The 21,501-nt window shown below is 35.1% G+C and overlaps 1 long non-coding RNA gene across 1 annotated transcript in view; it reads right to left on the bottom strand.

Annotated features, from left to right (window-relative positions):
• LOC141553752 (uncharacterized) overlaps nt 1–18,512 on the bottom strand; it is a 69,644-nt gene extending 51,132 nt beyond the window's left edge. Inside the window, exon 1 of the long non-coding RNA XR_012485624.1 lies at nt 18,128–18,512. This is a non-coding gene — a long non-coding RNA (uncharacterized LOC141553752). The remainder of the gene's footprint in view (nt 1–18,127) is intronic.
• Between the last annotated feature and the right edge of the window lie 2,989 nt (nt 18,513–21,501).

The raw sequence follows: 21,501 nt of genomic DNA, 5'->3' as shown, positions 1-21,501 counted from the left end.
ACAATTCTAAGGGCTAGGGGTAGCAAAAAAGGCAAAGGACAACTCCTGCTTGCAAGGAACTTAGAGTCTAGTCAACTAAGTAATATGATTGTCATCTTGTACTCTTACAGTGATCAGACTACATCTAGAGTTCTGAATTCAGTTCCGGGCACAATATTTTAGGAAGGATGTTGAAATGCTGGATAGAAACCTGAAGAGGACAATCAGCATATGGAAGATCTTGAGATCATGCTGTAGGAAATCCAGTTGAAAGACCCAGAAATATTTAGACCAAAGAAGTAAATCCTTAAAATAAGGAAGAAGCAAACACTGTCTTCAAATATTTATGAATTTTTACTTTTAAGAGGGATTAGACTTCTGCTTGTTCTTAAAAGACAGAATTGGCTTGTTTCGATCTTCATAAGCCCATTTGGGATTTTTCTGGGTAAAGATACAATAGTGGTTTGCCATTTCCTTTTCCAGTTCATTTTACAAGTGAGGAAACTGAGACAAACAGGAGTAAGTGACTTGCCCAGGGTCATATAGCTAGTAAATATCAGAACCAGATTTTAACTCATGAAGATGAATCTTCTCAAATCCAAGCCCAGAGTTCTATCCAGTGAACCATTTAGGTCCCCTGAAGAACTAGTAGCAATGGGTTAAAGTTGTAGAGACACTTTTAGGTTTAATTTAAGGAGGAAATATCAACACTTAGAGATATTCAAAAATAGAATGGACTGCCTTGAGAACTAGTAGCTTCTTCCTCAATGTAGTATGCATTTAAGTGAAATGTAGAAGGCCATTGATTGGACATATTGTAGAGGGGATTTTTATTCAGGTATCTCCCATCTTCTCCAATTCTGGGATTTTCTGTTTTTTCCATTTGTGGGTGAACCACAAGATGGCAGTATTTTGTAGGACATGTACGTCCAAAGTCTATTCATGATCCTTCTGGTATTCTGAAAAACAGCCTTTCTTTCATGTGCTGCTATGTGGGAAGGGAAGCTGTGATCCAAGTCCATTGACCTCCATTTCCATCTTCACACAGAGAAGGGTGTTTTTCTCTCATTGTTGCATTTAGCATTAAGTCTATAGGGGATTTAAGAAAAAATACCAACATAAGATATACAAATTCCTGCCTCATACCATTCTATCACCCCAAATAAACTAAGGGCCTATCTCAGGTTATTGTTATTGTTGTCACTGTTTTGGCCCCCTGATACCCAGAGGTTAGGATGCAGAGTATGTTACCTTGGTTTGAAGTTTACCATTTTATGATCATAGACTATCAGAGCTGAAAAGATGAATGAAGATGATCCAGTCCAATTTTTTTTCATCTTATATGATGGAAAATATGATGATACTACAACTGATAATTTCTAGAATCAGTCTTAGAACACAGGTTTCACCCAGATTCAGTGTTGCTGCCATAAGAATTATATAATAGTAATAATAATCATGATGAAAAAGATTAACATTTATATAACACTATTTTCTAGGTCTGTGTTAATAACTTAACAAAGATCATTTCATTTGATACTCACAATAATTTTAGGAGGGGGTTCTTTTCCCCATTTTACAATTGAGAAAACTGAAGCAAGCACATGTTAGGTGACTGGTCCAAGGTCATATACCTAGGAAGTGTCTGAGGCTAAAATTTGAACTCAGGTTTTCTTGATTTCAAGCTCAGAACTCTATTCACCATGTTACCTCCCTGTTCTATGGCACTACAAACTCCTTTTAATCTGACTGAAAAAGTGTTGATTTTTATTACTGAATCAGGGTTGGGGTGGTAGAAGACACCAGTAGATAATGACAGTAGAAGAAATGAGCCTTAAATCACATGGAGACTAGGAGAATTAAGTAACATTTATTGGGGCTTTCAAGGAAAATTGTTTAGCTACTTTGCTAGAAGCATAATAAGCATATCTGCACATTTCTAAGATATTAGGTACATCTATATTCAGTAATACCAGGCAAGGATTTATTTCAAATCAGGGCCTTAGACTAGAATTTTGTAGTAAGGTGGGAAGAATTGGATGGAAAGGAATCAGAAATAATTATCTGGACATATAAAAATATGAATAAATGGCATCAAGAAGCAGGTGTTCAGTTGAGGCTCATAATCTCAATTGAGATAAGTGAAACATGCCTCACAAACCTTAGAGCGCTTTCTAAATGTGAGATGTTATAATTATTATCCCTGAATGACCCAGAGTAGTTACAATCCTGTTTGAGAAGCTAGGAAGTATCCAAATGCATTTAAGACATCTTAAGGAACACAGGAGAAATTGAAGAGGAAGCCCCTGACCTTGAAGACCACTGGGATTATTCATGACGCTGGAAAAGAAGATTGATTAAAATAGGCAGGAAAGAAGGACAGTAGAGAGGCTGAGTGCTTTAAATCTGATCCTTTTAGCAATGATTAAGCAATAATGAAAGATGGAAGAGAGAGGTTTCCTGGAAATCAATGACTGGCTGAAGGAGCTAATGGTCCTTGATTTCACCTTGGGCTTCCTACCAGTCTGGCTCAGAAATTCCCCTGCTTTATCCTATCTCATAATACATAAGGAATAGAAAAAGTTTCATTATGAGGATAAAATATATAAAGGACTTACAGCATGTATAATATTAGCTTATTCAATCTTTACAATGTGTGATTGAAAAAAAATAAAGAGACACAAAACATGGAAAAAGTAGCAGTGAACCAAGAACAGAGCTAGCATCAAACCTAATACTTTTTACCCCCAAAATAAAGACAACAAAATCATATTGCCTTGGGAGAGTGAGGATCTGAATTATGGTTACATCCATTGTTTTATGAGCATTTTGTAATAAAAGTAATTAATCAAAATTCTTGCTTTTTACTGGTTTTCTGAATCAATCAAGAAAGCCACATCCTAATACCAAAGCACTGATGAATAGCAAAATTGAGTTCTGAAGCAAATCCCCCAATCCACACCCAATGTTCTTTCCTTCACACAATACTGCTTTACTAGACCTAGTTCTATCACTAATGAATTGTGTGGCACTGGATAAAATCATTTCCTCTCCAGGCCTCAACTTTCTCATCTAAGAGCTACAACTGGGGAAAATACAAGGTTAAGGAATAGAGCTGGATAATTGCTATATAATTTGAAATTATATAAATAGTATGCAATGTCCAAGAAAAATCGAAGACAAATTTATAACTTTTCCCTCCCCCCTTTTCAGACAAGCACTTTTTTGCTACAAAAGTATAACCTTCCATGAAATTCAAAATACACAGGAAGCCAGATAAAATTCAAGCCAAAGGGATGTGTTTTTGAAGATAAAGGCTAAGCTTCCTGCAAATCCAAAACCACCACTTAGTTTCTGCTCGCAGTCCTTTTCCTTATAATCCTTCCTTTGGTATAAATGGAGCAGGAGTGGATCTCAGGGGATGGCATTGTGTTCTGTGGGGTGAGAGGCATTAATAATGAAATAGCATATGCTGGATGGGCACTTTTCAAATAAATGTGACAAGGGAAATGAATAGTATTATGTTACAACCTAAAAATAGATAACTACACTTGTGGATGCCTTGGGTTATTTTTGCCATAAATTATGGTTTTCCTTTTGTTTGGGATTTGAAGGCTCCTGGAAATTTGTAAATTATATTGGCCTGTTAGAGTTTATCTAGATTATATATACTCCATGTTGGAAGGGAATGGGGGAGATAGGAAAGATCTTTTGGGATTGTATTCAGACATGGGATATATCCAGTAGACATGTCAAACTCAGTATGTTCAAAATGGAACTTATTACTTTTCCCCCAAACGCCTCCCTTTTATTTTCTCTATTATTGTAGAGGGCAGTACCATCCTCCTAGTTCTTCAGATTTGCATCCTGTACTCCTCATGCTCTCTTTCATCACCTTCTACACACACACACATATACATTCATTTCCATCCCCACATCCAATCTGTTCCAAAGTCTATCAATTTCACCCTGGTAACATCTCTCAAATATGACTCTTTCTCTTTTCTGACCACTACCATCCTTTTTTTTTTTAATTTTTCTTTTATAGTCTATTTTTCTTACTGGATTAAAAGTCAGAATCCTACTATATGACCACTACCATCCTGGTCCAAGTCATTATCACCTCATACCTGGATTATTGTAATAGCCTGCTGATGATTCATTCTGCTTGCTGACATCTCTTCCTGCTTCAATCCATCTTCCATTCAGCCTCTAAAGGGATTTTCCTAAAGTGCAGGTCTGATCATGTCATGCCCCCTCCCAAACCCATCTCACCTCCATTCACCTTATCATCTCTAGGAACAAATACAAAATGTTCTTTTTTGCCATTCAAAGCCCTTCATAACATAGTCCACTTCTATCTTTCCAATCTTTTTACACCTTACTCCCCATATATACTTTCCAATTCAGTGTTAAGGGCTTCTTGGCTGGTCTGTCTCTTGGCTCCAGACATTTTCTTTGGTTATTTCTATGGCTGGAATACTTTCCTTTCTCTACTCTAACTACTGATCTCCCTGGCTTCTTTTAAATCCAACTAGAATTCTATCTTCTATAGGAAGCCTCCCCCAACTTCTTAATTTTAATGCATTGCCTCTGTTGATTATTTCTTATTTATCCTGTATATTCCCATTATTTCCACATTGCATTTTGTCTTTCCCATGTTATTGTAAGTTCCTCGAGGACAGGAATTGTTTTTTTCCTCTTTTTTTTTTCCATCACAGTGTTTAGCACAATTCCTGACACATAACAGGCATGTAATAAATGTTTGTAGTGCATCCCATAAAACCCTCTGGATCTTTGAAGCACCTCTTCACTAAACTGAAAAGTCCAAAATCTTTACTGGATTATGTAGCTGATCAAGTATCATGGAGCTGAAAAGATCAGAGGCAGCAACAATGTTTTATACAGAAACCAGGTCAAAATCATCATCACAACTAAAGCTATACTAGGGGAAGCAGTAAAAGACAGATGCAGAGCTGTGGAGCCTAGGGTGTGATGACCATTACCAACAATCTGGTATTAGACAGGACAGTGTGTTCTCAGATGCCCCATTCTTCTGCCGTCATTATATTCCCTTCAGGTGGAGAGCTCCTGAGATTTCTGTAGCCCTCACTACATTCTAGAGCAATGATACCATTAAGTAACAGTGGACAACTCTTCTCAAAAATATTTCCTACCAGCCCTTCTATTGTCAAATTCCTCTTAATATTCAAATGCCCAGGGAAAGTTAAGTCAGCTGGGTTATTCATGCTTTCATGTGAGTTATTAAGTGTCAAAATTAATAAGATAATGAAGTTACTCTCCTCCAACCAGCAGAGCTTACTTTAGGGTTTCTGAAGGAAAAGAAGTTTTGATTATGTGATTGGAGAGGCAAGAATAATTTTGAAATCTGGGGTCTATGGAAATGAGCAATGCAGAGAGACTTGACTTAGTGGGGAGTGAGGGCATGAGGATTATTAGATCATACCAATCCAGATTTGGAAGTAACCTTAGCTGTTTTCTAATCTGAGAATTTCATTTTAAAGATGAGGAAATAGAAATTTCAGGAAGTTCAGTGGCTTGACTAAAATAATAGATGGTAAAAAGAAGATTCAGAATTCACATTAAACTCCTAAGGCTCCACAGTCAGTACTCATTTCACAGTCTCTTGATATTCCTCAAGGGCACTAGGTAGTATGGGATTGAAAAAGAAAGGTGAAGAGAAGTACAAGAAGATAGAAAGGGAAGTAGGAGGATCTTTGGCTGAGCTGGAAAGAAAATTAGGGGAAGGGAGCAGGTGAAAGAAATCAGAAAACTAAAAAAAAAGAAAAAAGAAAAAAAGAAATCATAAAACTAAGGAGAAAACTAAAGACAGAGTTGTTTTCATATAGCCTTTCTGTCCTTTTCCTGTCTTCCTGCTGGACTTCAGTATAATATCTGCAGTCCAATTCTAAATCTGCAATTTTCAAGGAGTAAGACTGAATTGTGTAGTTTTGTTTCTAGATCTCCCCTGTGACAACAGAGCAGTGAGTCTTAATTAAGAGTTTGCTCATTAGCCATGCTCTATGTCAGCTTATGGGTCCCATTGGATAGCCATTTTCAAGGACTCAGCAAGGAAAATAACAGTGATCTTGCTCAGAGTCTGAGCTTTCAGAGTACACAATTTCTTCTCTAAGGAGAGAAAGAGGCATATCTCAAATGTCTTGTGCTGTTTCAACAATAGCTGATTATATCCTGAGAAGAATATAGTTTTGAATGCCCCTCCTCATCCTTGTTACTTACATAACTAGCATTTTAAAAATTTATTTTCTGTTGAAATGATTCACTTTTCAGAATGAAGTGCATTCTTGATGGGCAAAAGCACATTCTTTAAACTTTGTTAACCTTTTGTACTGTTGCTCCTATTGATTGATCATCAGTAAAACCTGAGCTTCGAGTTTATAAAAATAATAATAATAATACAACAATAATTTTTCTGTTGTTACTTAGTTGTTTTCATTCACATCCAACTCTTTGTGATCCTATTTTGGGGTTTTCTTGGCAACGACGGCATAATGGTTCATCATTTCTTTCCTGAAACAGAGAAGAATCTAAATGAGTAAGATAGCTGGCTAGTCAGAGTTAAGGACTTCAATCCAGCAAATTAAATGTTTGATCTAATCTAATCTATGTTCAGTCTCCCATGAGCATTTAATGAAGCCTACAAAAGGAGCTCTTTACCACAAGATCCCATGGGTGCAAATCTCAGCTCTATGCTGATGATTCTCAAATCAATATATCCATCCCTAATTTCTGTTTTGAACTCCAGATCTGCATTTCCAAGCCTGATGGTCATCTCTACTTGGACATTTCAAATTCAGCATGTGCAAAATAGAGTTTTTCTCTTCTTTCTTAAATCTACTTCTTCCCCAAACTTCCCTTTCTTTTCTTGATTACCTCAATTTTAGTACGTCAATTTCATATCCAAATTCAGTACCTCAGAAACAGCCTTAACTTACTCTCCTTCATTTTTCCTATTTAATTGTCAACTAGTGTTAATCACTTCCATTTCAAAATATCTTTCCCAACTTTCTCTCTACTCCCACAGCTCCTACCTGAGTTAATAGCCAATAAATTAGCATTTATATAGCACTTGAAGGTTTGCAAACTTCTTTACAAATATTTCATTTTATCTTCACAATTCTGGGAGGTAGTTGCTGTTATGATACCCATTTAATCATTGAGGAAACTGAAGCCAATAGAAGTCAAATACTTTGCCCAGATTCACACATTTAGTAAGTATCTAAAGATAGTTTTGAACTTCTGTCTTCCTGACTTCAGGTCCAACTTTTTTTATCCATTGCATCACTTAATTGCCTATTTTAATACTTAGAAGTGTCTCTAGAGCTCTCATATAAGTCCCTCATTTTTCAGATGAGGACCCTTCGACTCAGACAAGTTACATAGAAGGTTACACAGCTTGTTAGCCCCAGATAAAAAGCTAGTACTCAGGCCTCCAGATTTCTAGCTTAGTGATGTCTTGTCTCTCTTATTAATAGTAATAATAGTCAGTGTTATTTAAACTTGATTGAGGACTAGAGTATTCTATCATCATTGTCTATAATAGCCCTTTCCTCTTATCCTTACTCCCATCTCCCAGTAATTGCCTCCTATGTCATGGTCCAGATGAACCCAGATTGTTCTTCCAGGGACTTGCTTAGGGAAAAGTCCCAGAAAGTGAAGAGGAAAGTTGTTTTTTTTTTTCTTAGCTATATTTTTTTGTTTGTTTTTTATTTTATTTTATAATTATAACTTTTTTTGACAGTACATATGCATGGGTAATTTTTTACAACATTATCCCTTGCACTTACTTCTGTTCAGATTTTTTCCCTTCCTCCCCCAACCCCCTCCCCCAGATGGCAGGCAGTCTTATACATGTTAAATATATTATAATATATTCTAGATACAATATTTGTGTGTAGAACCGAATTTCTTGTTGCACAGGAAGAATTGGATTCAGAAGGTAAAAATAACAGTTTACACTCATTTCCCAGTGTTCCTTTTCTGGATGTAGCTGATTCTGTCCATCATTGATCAATTGGAATTGGATTAGCTCTTCTCTATATTGAAGATATCCACTTCCATCAGAATACATCCTCGTACAGTATCATTGTTGAAGTGTATAACGATCTTCTGGTTCTGCTCATTTCACTCAGCATCAGTTGATGTAAGTCTCTCCAAGCCTCTCTGTATTTCTCCTGTTGGTCATTTCTTACAGAACAATAACATTCCATAACATTCATATACCATAATTTACCCAACCATTCTCCAATTGATGGACAGAGGAAAGTTGTTTTTAATACAAGTTGAGCACTGCTTATAATAATCAAATATAACCAATTTATTAAACAGGAAAACTCTGGAGTCATTTTCCAAGTGGTCACAGTTTCATAAATTGAATTAAGAAAATATCAAATCTGACAAACATTTTTGTGATTGAAAATACTATACTAGAAAGAAAAATACCAGTGATAGCTGGTCCAAGACAAGCAATTATGGGTCATAATTATGGGAATTAATAATTATGGGGAAGTGAAGTGGAGGTGGAGAAATAAGGGAGTGGGGGAGTAGAGAGGGCGGGCAAGAGGAATACAGAAAAGTGATCCTCTGGATTTTATTAGCTAGGGGCAAAGGTAAAACTGAATGGACAGGGAGCAGGGACAAACTCAAAGCTTATATTAGACATCAGAATTTGACCTCCCCTTTGGGTCTGGACATTTTTATCTTTATACCCTACCATCTCTTCCTCCCATATTGCAGGCTTTGACAGCATATCCCTTGGGGGAGGTGAGATGACAACCCACGTTTCCTTTTAAGAACCAAATCTCACTGGACCTGTTTTTGGACAGCCTGACCCCAAAGAGTAGAAAACTTGCCTGACAAATGAGACCTTTTCTGCAATGACCTTGTTTTCTAAAACAAGATTCTCATCTCCCAGCACTGTTCTTTATCCCCCACCCCATACTACAATTGCCTTGCAGGACACAGTCTTTCTAAACCTGTTATTTTTGCTGGTTCACTGATGATTCTAGGCCACTTGTTTTTATTCCCACTTGACAAATTAATTAAACCCATATGGGAAACACCTTCAATCAGTGCATAAGTGGATTTTCAGAGAAGATAGCACAAATGAAGCCTTTAATTTATCTCTTTTACTTTATTTTATATGTAATGTCAAAGTTAAATATTCTAAAATTTTAATTTTATGTTGCTTTTGCAAATTGGAATCCCATACTTACCCAAAGTCTAGTCTTTTTCCTCCATGATGCTTAAGATGACTTTATGATTCTTCTTTTAGACTAGTATAGTAAAAAGTTAATTGAATTAGGAATCAAGAATCCTAAGTTCTAACCTCAGTACTACGGTTGACTGTGTGATCTCAAAGAAATATCAACACTCCTCTGGACCTCAGTTTCCTCAACAATAAAACAAAGCAGTTGGTTATATCAAAAATTTCAAACTAAGTAAGGCACAATACTTTAGTCTTGAAATAAATCAATAGAAGTCATAATTACTTGCCCAAGATGTCTGGAGGCAAGGAATTTCCTAAGACAAAAAAAGGATTGGAGAAATTTGGGAGCAAAATAAAGGGAGCAAGTCGTATGACAGAGTTTCTGATTCATGTATCTAATTCATGACTGGAAGGGAACAGTAAAAGAGCCATTAAATATGCTAAGCTTTGGAAATACAAAGAAAGACAAAAACGTCCCTGTTCTCAAGTTCTAAAGAAAACAACCTATAAGTAGCTAAAATCTACTACATTCCCTTGACCTTCCAGTCCAGTCAATACATCAAAGATTTGTGATTTCTTCAGAGATATATCATAGTCCAGCTATAATTTTCTAGAAAAGACTTGAAAAGTTACCTGAGGCACAGAGGAGCTATGATCATGCAACTAATATTGTGGCAATATTAGAATTCTAGTTCAGTATCCTATCTACTATGCTGTCTCCTGCTCAGGGCCTCTTTTGAAACAAGGAAGTAAGATTATTCTGATGTGATCTCTTCTTGAAGAAATCATTAGGACTCTGTGTTCACTGCTTCCTTTGCTAGAGGTACGAAAGCCATCAAAAATCCATTCTAGAATTCTGCCAGGTATCAAAGTCAAGTTTGATAGCTTAGAGTTTACAGATTCAACTTGCCTTTTTCCCCTTAAAAATAAATCAGATTCTGATGGACGAGGACAATGAGATGAGCCAAATCAGTTCCAAGAGAGCAGTAATGAATTGAACCAGCTACATCCAGGGAAAGAACTCTGGGAGTTGACTGTGAACCACTACATAGAATTCCCAATCCCTATATTTTTGTCTGCCTACGTTTTTTTACTTCCTTCATAGACTAATTTTATAATGTTTCAAAGTCCAATTCTTTTTGTACAGCAAAATAACTGTTTGGGCATGTATACATATATTGCATTTAACTGTACTTTCACATATTTAACATCTGGAGGAAGGGGTCGGGGGAAGGAGGGAAAAAGTTGAAAAAAAAAAGGTTTTGCAGTTGTCAATGCTGGAAAACTACCTACGCATAAAATTTTTGTAAAAATGTAAAAAAAAATTAAAAAGAAAAAAAAATCAGAGCCCTTGCTCTTCTCCAATTCTGTGGTTCTACTCTCATTCCCCACAATTTTTCAAACATTTCTTTCAAAGATGATGGAGAGGGACTTTTGGGTTACATATTCAAGAATATGGAGCAGTAGACATTTTCTCTGATCTCTATAACTTCTCAAACATTTCTAAAACAAATTATACACCAAAAATAAAGCAACTTCCATTGTTTCAATGTCTAGGATGCTCAACATACAAAAGAAGGTATAATAAATGGACAGCACTCTAAGATTTTCTTCCCTCTGCCCTTCCACCATTGCCATCACACTACTGGCAGTAAGGCACACTATTGGCAGCAAGACTGCACTAATAAACGCAAGGAGGAGTGAATAAATGCAGTATTCAAAGGCAACAACAGCAAGAGTGACAGCAGAGGAATTAGGAAGAAACTTCTTTCTACATGTACACAAGGAGGTAGGGATGAAGGAAGAAATCTGATGGCAGTAACAGGGAAGTGGTAAGCCTTGGACATTATGAATATATATATATAATATATATATATATATATCCTATTAGGATAGGATTATTAGTAGGATATATTATATATAGATTTTTGGTAGGATAAAGTTTGGTATGAAAAGGGTGGAGTGGGGTGGAGGGGAAAATGTGATGTATCTGGATCAAATCAAGGGCTAGAAATTAGGGAAAGGTGACCTCTGTGGTCTCAGGAAAAGAAGAGGTTACAGTGGAGTGGGTGAGAAGGGGAAATGATTGAAAAGAAAAATGGGGAAAGAAGGAAGTGGTGAGAAGTAATTTCATTAATGAATTCACCTATAGGTGAAGAGAGATGGCTTGTGAAGGAAGTGGAGACAGCACTGAGTGAGGTATGAGGGATTTAATGCTTTAAAAAGACCATACCTCCTATTTCTGGATGGAGGGGGCTGGAAATCTTGGCGGCAAGTAGCAGGGAATAAGAGGGCTTAGATTCTCTGAGAGGAGATTTGAGGTGAAGAAGAGAAAGTAAAGTAAAAAGGATCTGTGGTAGGTTGCATAATCTAGAAGAGTTGGAGGAAGGGTTGTTATGGGAAAGAACTCTGAACTTGAAACAGGATTCTTACAAGGTACTAAGTCAGTGGAATTGATAAGGACAATAATTATCTAATTTAGCATGGTTCAATATGATTGATTTAATCCTTCAAGGAGATGTTATGGGCCAGAACATAAAACAAGGTACTAAGTGGAATTGAGGAAACAATGGTTAAATCTAGTTTAGCATTGATTTAATCCTACAACAAATAATGGTTTCTTAGTGATATAATGATTGGTTTGTACTCAGTGTACAGCATATAAGCTAGAAGCTTTCAGGGTCAGGAAGGACAAGTGCATTAGAAGCTTTCAGAGGCTGAAACAGATTCATTCCATCTTCCACCTTTATTGTGGCTGGAGGCTGACGCACAAACCTTTGGAATTTGGGGAGATTCAGAAGCCAGAGAAGGCAGGCGGGAGCTCAAACTCTCAGAACCAAGGAAAAAGATAGGCCTCCAGAAAAACTAGCTGAGCTCCAAATGAAGGAGACAAGACTTTGAAGGAGACAATAAACAATTTGGACTTTAACCCCTGGCTACTCATGTGATGATTACTGAACTGAAACGAAAGCTGCTCCCAGAAACCCCAAGAAAACCTTAACAGAGAACATTACATTTTTTTTAGACTGGCAAAAAAGGAAGTTTATTGTTGGCACTACAGAAGCCAGCTTTTACTAAGAAGACTGACTTCCCAGAGACAAAAGTCCTGGAAAAGAGATAAAGGTTCCCAGCAGAGAAATTCTGGCAGAGAGATAACAAAAGGTTTATCACTGAGAAGAGAATGTCTCTCAAAGCAGACAGGGGTCCTGGTAGGCAGCTGTGCCAAGGGGAGAGAGGTCCCTTGGCAAGAACATATTAAAGAGAATATTACAGAAGGCATTCTGCCTTGGGACTTCTGATACCTATGGAAATAGTCTATATTCCAGGAATAAGGCAAAATAGAAAAGGCAGTGACAAAAACTGCCCAGGGGGAGACCCCAAAATGGATGCCTTGGAAATTGTGTGCATGATCTAGTCAATAGAGAGATACTAGATAATTATAGGGGTCATGAACTAAAGAATAAAGGTCTAAAGTGGACACAGAGGATAGAAAGTGCAAGAAATCTCTTTTGGAAAGGGTTACAAAAATGAAATATTAAAAACTAATGAATAGTATTAGTTTAAGGGGAGCACAGGGAGAGGGAATATACTTAACTGAAATGAGGAAAGTTTAGAACAATTATATATCTAAATAAAACCATAAAGAAAAAAGAACCAATAAACAAAACTCCAAAGGGAAAGGATTAAAAAATGAGAGAAAGGATCTGGGATGAGGCGAAATGTACAGTGCTTACAGAAAAAAAGGGGAAAATAATTTGGGAAAAAATAGTAAAGATAAATGGAGGAAAATATAAACTTAACTCATATTTTAAAATGTGAATGGATTAAACAATCCAATAAAATGAAAAAGTGACAGATCGAAAAAGAATAAAACCTTTTAATCTGTTGTTTACAAGAAACACATTTAAAAAACAAAATTCACAAAATAAAATGGAGAGAATATAAAAACATTTCTACATTCAAAAAATATAGGTGAGTGTGAGACAAGACCACTTGCTCAAATAAATCAAAGAGATTTCTCAAGGTAAAAGCAGAAAGAAATTTTATCACGATCTCTTGCAAGAAAGGGCATCTCCCTCCCAACAAGTAGTCAGACAAGGAGAAGTGAGGACCACCCAGTTCACAGACAAGAATTATATACGGGTCTGGGGTAACACTCCCTATAATCTGGCAAATTTCCTCACATTCTATGTCATAAATAAGGAAAAACTTCTAACTCAACCATATCTTTAATATTACTAAATTACTTTATATGGGAGTTTCAATGCCAAGGTAGCCCCAATTTAGTCCCACTCCTTGTAAACATATCTTTGGAGAAAGAAACATGGCCCTGGGGCAAAGCCAACCTTCATTTAATTTTTAGAACACTATCTCCATCTTGTGAGATAGCTTTCACAGTTCACTTCATTCAGGAGAAAACAATAAATCAATATCATAATGAGTTTATATGCTCCAAATGCCTTAGCAAACAAATTTGTAAAGGAAATATTAATTGAGCTACAAGAAGACAAAGATATTAATATAATAGTGACAGGAGAAATCAATTTCCTTTTTTCAGCTTTGTTTAACAGAAAAACAAAGAAAAGGGAAAATATGGAACTGAAAATTTTTGGAGAAACTAAGGTTAAGAGTTTCCTAAAACAGATCTAATAGGGCAGCTAGATGATACAGTGGATAAAGCATCAGTCTGAAGTCAGGAGGAGCCTAGTTCAAATCTGACCTCAGTTACTTAATACTTTCTGATTATGTCACCTACCCCTTAATCCTTAATCAGTAACTTTCTATTGTCTACAGGAGTAAATACAAAATGTTCTGTTTATTCATTCAAAGCCTTTCACAACTTAGCCCTCCTACCTTTCTAATTTTCTTATGTCTTACTTCTCAACATATTCATTAATCTATTGACTGGCTTCCTGGCTGTTTCACACACAAGACACACCATTTCACAGCTCTGGACATCGTTTTGGTAACTGTTCCCCACACCTGGACACTCTCCTCCTCTATTCCAACTATGATTCTCTCTGGCTTCTTTTATGTCCCCTCTAACATGGCACCTTCTACAGGAGGTCTTTCCTCATACCTTTTAATCTCAGTGTTTCCTTTTTTTATACTATTTCCTATTTATCCAGTATATAAATCTCTGTCTTCCTCTCTCTTCTTCTCTGTCTCTATTTCTGTCTTTCTCTCCATATATGTTTAAATTTTCTTCATGTTGTTTCCCTCATTAGAGGGAAGCTCCTTGAAGGAAGGGACTGTCTTTTATTTCTTATTGTATTCCTAGTATTTAGAATAGTGAATGGCATATGGTAGATGCTTAATAAATGTTTGTTGAATTAGAATAAATGAGATTGTAAAAGATGTAAATAAATATACATAGTTTTGGCTCCATATGGAACTTTTACAAAATTTTACCATGTAATAGGGCACAGAGATATTACAAATAAATGTAAAAAGATAAAAACATTTAATACATCCTTTGTGGACCATGGTGTAATTAAAAAATGTGATTACTTCAAGAACCACCAAAAACCAGACTCAAATGGAGACTTAATGAAATTCTAAATAGTGAGTTGGTCAAAGAATAAATTGAAGAAACAATAATTACGTAAAAAAAGATAGCAATGAAAAATATGCCAAAATTTGTGGGATGTAATTCAATCAGCCTTCAGTAATCATGCTCTTACCTAAAATAAGCATTTAAAAGGTGGCATTAAAATTAGAAGCAAAAAAAGACAAACTAGAAGCAAAAACCTCACAAAAATAATAAATAAATTTAAAAAGTGTTCTTTTAAGAAACTAACAAAATTGATGACTTTTCCACTCTTATTAAAAAGAAGAGAAAAATAAAACCAACAAAATAGCAAATCAAGGTGAAATCAGAACAAAACCAGAAGAAACAAAAAGAATAATAAAAACTACATATGCAATTATATACTAACAAAACTAAGAACAAAAAAAAGGTATATTTAAAAAAATATAAATATCCCATCTATCAGAAGCCTAGTTATAGATGTTAAATAGCCTAATCTCAAAAAAGAAAATAGATAAAGGAACTACCAAAGAGAAAATATTCCTGCTCCTGATAGATTCACAGAATTCCATTAAATTAAAAAAAATAAATACTCATCCTTCACAAATTATTTTTTAAAATTGAGAAAGCATATTACTAGAATCCTTTTATAAGACAAATATGACAGTTCTAGTATCTAAACTAGGAAGTGATAAAATATAGAAGAAAAACTGGAGGTCAATAGTATTAATGAATGTTAACTCAAAAAATTTAAATATAATCATATCAAATATCTAGAGATATTTATCCAAGAAATCACTTATTTTAACTAACTGATACTTATACCAGAGATGCATGTGGATGGTTCAACATTTAAAAAACAATTAATATAGATCATATTAAAAACCAAAACATCCAAAATAAGATGATCATCTCAATAGATATAGAAAAAAAGGCTTTGACAAAGTACAGCAGGTTTCTTATGCTAAATCTCCAATGAAGTATAATGGTAAAGAGACTTTTTAAATAATGCAACTAAAAGTATCCATCTAAAATCAAAAGCAAGTGTCATATGCAAGAGGAATACATTAGAACTTTTCCAATAAATATAGGAGTAAAGCAAGGATGAAGCATTCTACTTTTATTTGAAACATTTCTGGAAATGCTAGCAATAGCAATAAAATAAGAGAAAGAAACTGAAGGCAGAAAAAAAATTAGGCAAGGAGGAGTTTAAAAATCCCTGTTTGCTGAAGAAATGATGTTTTACTTTTAAGATTCTAGGAAATCTGAAAAAATACTATCTGAGACAACTAGTAGCTTCAGCAAAGTTGCAGACTACAAAACAAATACTAAAAAATCAATGACATTTGTATATAAAAATATCAAAACACAAGAAGTCATAGTTCAAAGGGACATCTTATTCCAAATAACTAAAAAAATGTATAAAACATCTAGGAATCAATTTACTAAAACTCACAAAAGACCTTTATAGATTCAATGACATAATATTCCTTAAAGAAATAAAGTAATCTTATCAATAGTTGGAATACTCAATACTGGAGCACTTAGTACTCATGAATAGGCTATACCAATGTAATAAAAAATGACAAAACTACAAATTTGATTGACCTTTTAGTGCTAAGAAAATCAAATTACCAAGAGAATACTTTATAGAACTTGATAAAATAATAACAAAATTTGGAAAAATGAAAGATCTAGAATATCAAGGGAAATGATGAAAAGCAGAAGGGACAAATGGATAATAACACTTGCAGACCTCAGATCACAGTATAAAACAGGGGCACTTTTTTTTAACTTTTTCATTCATGGGCCCTATTTGCCCAAAAAAAGTTATGCAATCCTAGGTATATGGTTATATAAAATAGGTATACAAATCAAACATTTACTGATAATAAACCATTAAAAATTATTTTAATATTTTGTTATACATGTAATTTTGTCATTTATTAAAGATGAAAGCAAATTTGCACACTAATGAGATGGATATAATTATTTATTTTTACATAAAGAATTAACCCTTGGCAAAATAGTTGATATTGCAGGATGTAGAGGTTCCTCAACATTTTTTCAGAGCTGATCATTGCTTTGATTTTATAATCGTCAGTGCTGAAAATGCTGCCTCACATAAATGCACAATTCAAAATGAGTACCTAGCAATGGATCATGCACTGAGTAAAAGTGATATGTTCATCACTATCAGCTTTAATTTTTACTACAAATCAAACATTCTTACCTATCACTGCTCCAGCATCATCTAGACAGATTTCAATGAAATTTTTTCTATTGTAAACCTTCATTTGTGAAAATTCATCAATAATACATATATATATATATATATATATATATATATATATATATATGTGTGTGTGTGTGTGTGTGTGTTTTCCCTTTTGTGTGTCCTACAAAAATGACAAAACAATAATTCCTCATATATGCCTCCCTCATAGATATATCTTACATAAAATAACAATTATACTATGTTAGAAATATCAGTTATTTCATTTAATTGAATTGCAAACTTTGGATTATCGTTATGTCTAGTAATAAGCTGCTGCTATTGGTAATTGCTAATTTCAGAAATTCTTTTAGAAACAGTATCATTTTGCAAAAGAATTTATTAATTTCATCCCCAAACATTTTTCCCATGATATTTCTGACATTTAATAGCAGCAAGTATTTCTCCTTATCATTTAGGGCTTTTTAGTTTCTGCAATTAAATAAGAAGTTTCACAAGTAAGTATTGGAAGTAAATACTTTTGATTGGCAGTAACAAATTTCTCAAAACATTACTTTTTTTTATTTGAAGACTTTAAATGTCATTCAAAATATTTGGCTTATTGAAGTACACTATGCTTGGTATTAAGATATCATTTTAGTTTGGCTGGTTTTATTTATGCTCTCTGCAGTCAAAACTTCATTACAAATAAGCAAAAAGGTTTTTCACACCATCATCATTGTTAAAAGTAAAGCATATTTTCTTTTTCTTATCAATTTAGATGCACTTTCTTATCAATTTAGATGCACTACAATTTGATATTGAAAACTCTTCTGTTGACATCAGTATATTTCTGTCTAATTTAGCCACTTATTTATAGCCAAAATATATTTTTGTCCTAAATTATAAATAGATATTGCTAATAATTTCTCAAATAAATACTAGCATTAGTTTATAAAATCATATTTGTCTTTAACTTAAAAATCTGATGTTCACACTTACATAGACATACAACAGTGATGATGGAGAAATATTATTAAAGAGTGTTTATTGCTGTAATCAAACATGTTTCTGTAAAAGGACTTAACAGCAACTTTTAAAATCAAACATTCTAACACAATTCAATCCAGAGAAATACTAATTTTATACTTACATGCTGAAGAATGACAGTAGCAAAATATTAAAAGTCTCCATTTTTCTAACCAGGGGCAGTTTTGCCTTCCTTAGGCATTCTGATGGCTCTCCTCTCTTGGGTGTTCACCATTTTGGGGCTGAATTTGGTACAGGCATCCTGAAGCTCAAAACTCTTTGAGTTTAAGGACCATCCACCTCAACTTATCCCAGTAGCAGGGATTACATGTATGGGACAGCACACCTGGCCCTAATATTAAAATTGAAGATGACTTGCCATTTTGCATTGAAGTTTCCCATAAGGAGATCCCATAAGATAAAATCAAAGATTTGAACCCAACCATAAAGATCTGAAAGGAAATTTGCAAATTATGATTTCCCCTGGCTTGGTTGTTTGACTGTCCCAATGCCCCCCTAGGGCCACCTGACCTTAAAAAAAAATATCTTCTTCCCCCTTCACCTACAGTGGCAGCTCACAGTACCCATATGCCAACAACAATTTTATGTTTTGTCTAAAAAGACTTCTGTGTCTGTAAATAACCACCTCCTATTCCTGGAAATGTCTATAGATAACTGCATAGAACCAACAATTTCTTGGCTGAGAATACACTTTCAGCTCTACAAGCTAAATAGTGCCTCAGTTTTCCTGCACTGAGGGACAAAATTATCTTTGCCTTACCTCCTTCTCAAATCTTGTCTTACCTCAGTTCAAATTCTTTCTCTCTCTCTTTCTCTCTCCCCCTACTCCATCTTTGTCTCTCCCCCCCCCATCCCTTCCTTTCCCCCACCCTTCCTTTCTCTCTCTTTGTCTATCTCTCTCTGTCTCTGTCTGTCTCTGTGAGTCTCTCTGTCTGTCTCTGCCCCCCCCCCAACAATCATAAAAACTTTCAATCAAAGACCCATTGTATACATTCTAAAAGTCCCCAGTTCTAACTTCCTACTCCTATACTATATCCATGGTCAACTGGCCACACCCTTAATTTTAATCCTGACAAATAAATGGGTTCCTTTATTTTGTTTTTCTCATTTAAATTTTTTTCTCTCCAATATAGTTTTACGAAAAGTGCTATTTCTTAGTTTTCTGAGGTTGTGTAGTTTAGAGAGGCAGTGCACCGTAATAGAAAGAACACTGAATTTGTAATAAAGAACACAGGCTAATATATGAATTCTGCTAATTATTTAGTTCTGTGAACTAGTACAAATCACATCTCAAACATTCAATTTCCTCATTTTTAAAAACTGGGTGAATAGCTTAGTAGATGGTGAAATGCAAACATGTAAAATGAAATTTTGGCAAACTCAGGAAAAGAAAGATAAAAGTTTTATTTTTTTTAGCACACCAAAACAGCAAACAATTGGATATACCTAGCTCCTTACCTACCTCTATTTAAAATATCACAGAGTAAACAAAGGAAGGCAAAAGTATATTGGTTGGTACACTGTAATGAAAAAAATGGAAATGGTGTCACCTTAGCTCCTCCTTCATTATGGTATTAAAAAGTAATAGGATTTGTTCACTTGCCAAGACAAGGATTTTTCCCAACCACCATCTCCTACAGATTGGCTGTGCAAGAACCCAAAGTCTAAGCAAGGTTTAAATATGGGGTCATTCAGATTGACTCTGAACAACTAGCTGACTTTGCACAAATCAATATTACTGCATCATCAGAAACTGGAGGATTTCTATGAATTGATACAGAGAGAAGTAGAATCAGGAAATGTTAGTGACAACAACACAGTTAATGGAAAGAACATCCTCAAAATTAAAAAATATATAATTAAACTAGATTGCATAATATAATGACCAAGCTTTGATCCTAGGGAAGAGAAGAGAAAATGTACCTCTCTCCCTTCTCTTCAGAGAGATGAGACATGGTTCAGCACATTGCAGTCACATATACCAGTGACATATTGGTTGGTTTTTATGAACTATTTGTTTGGCTCTTTTCTATTCTTTGATACAAGGAACTATTGTTCACTGGGTAAGATGAACAATTGGATGAAATTATTTGGAAATAGATTATGTAAAATAAAATATTTAATTATTTTTTCAATAAAAGTATGTGTGTGGGGGAAGGATTTGATGACCTCTAAGCTTTGTTCCATCTTTAAATCTATAATTCTATGATATGATTGCTTCAAAAACACATTTATGGTTTCCAGAAACGCTTGTTTCAAGCTGACTTTTGGAAGGGAGGGTGACAAGAAAAATAGGTCAGGGGATCTGAAATGGCTCCAGGAGTTAGAAGACAAAATTATCTCTATTTTGATGCACAGAGAAACTGCCCCTTGGAGCGATTACATCACCTATCCAAGGCCACACATAGTGAGCTGTCTGTAGAGAGATAGCAGGGAGTCCAATTCAATTTCTTTCAACTAACATTTATTGAGAACTTCCTATGTGCAAGATCCTGTTTATCAGCCCCCACAAAGTCTGTTGAGTCAAATTTAATTGAATTGGACCAGGATCCCTAGAGAACTCATTGGCCCCATACTTCTGGTTTTTGACTGACATTTCAGAGCAGGCTCTCTCATCTGAGTAAGGACATAATTTATAGATAGTCAAGGGAGTTCACAAAAGACTCTCCTTCATCTCCTCTCGGCTACTTTTTGAGCTGAATTGGGAAGTGGTGTCCTGTCTATTTTGATTTCATTCACTCCTTCACAACCAGAATTTGAAGAAGTAACCATGATGCCGGCAGACACTGGCTCCAGACATTACATCATCAACAATGTTGAGCTATAAAATAATAAATCTCTTGCCTTTGTTTGGAGTCATAGCTGAGTTCAGGGGCATCCTGGGACAACTAGGTACTACAGTGGATGGAGTGCTTGGACTAACGTCAAGAAAACTCATCTTCCTGAGTTCAAATCTGGCCTTAGACACTTACTAGCTGTGTGATCTCAGGCAGGTCACTTAATCCTGATTACCTCAGTGTCCTCTTCTATAAAATGAGCTGGAGAAGGAAACCACTCCAATGTCTTTGCTAAAAAAAAAAAAATCCAAATGGGGTCACGTAGAGATGGACATGACTGAAATGACTGACCAGTGACAACAAATAGGGGTATCCTACTCATTCCAAAGTTTCCTGATCTTTTGGAACTAAAGTTCTTTGGAAGTTAATACCTTCTTTCGCCTCACCTTTTGTAAGCATTCATCAGAACCATTCTACTAAAATTGATCTCTCTAAGCTTACTAGTTATCTGTTAATCACCATATTCAATAGCATTTAAAAATTTTCTTCCCCCTTATTTTCTCTGCTGTTTTTAATATTTTGGTTGTCTCTCTTCTACTGTTGTTTCAGAGACAGCAGACACTTTTAGTTCTCCTTCCTTTGTCTTACATCAATTCTCTCATTTACCTCTAAAAGTGAGCATTCCCAAAGGTCTGACCTG

The sequence above is a fragment of the Sminthopsis crassicaudata genome, chromosome 2 (genome assembly GCF_048593235.1).
Source record: "Sminthopsis crassicaudata isolate SCR6 chromosome 2, ASM4859323v1, whole genome shotgun sequence".
NCBI lineage: Eukaryota > Metazoa > Chordata > Mammalia > Dasyuromorphia > Dasyuridae > Sminthopsis > Sminthopsis crassicaudata.
The sequence above is the reverse complement of the archived record's forward strand: the minus strand, read 5'-3'. Positions and strand labels throughout refer to the sequence as shown.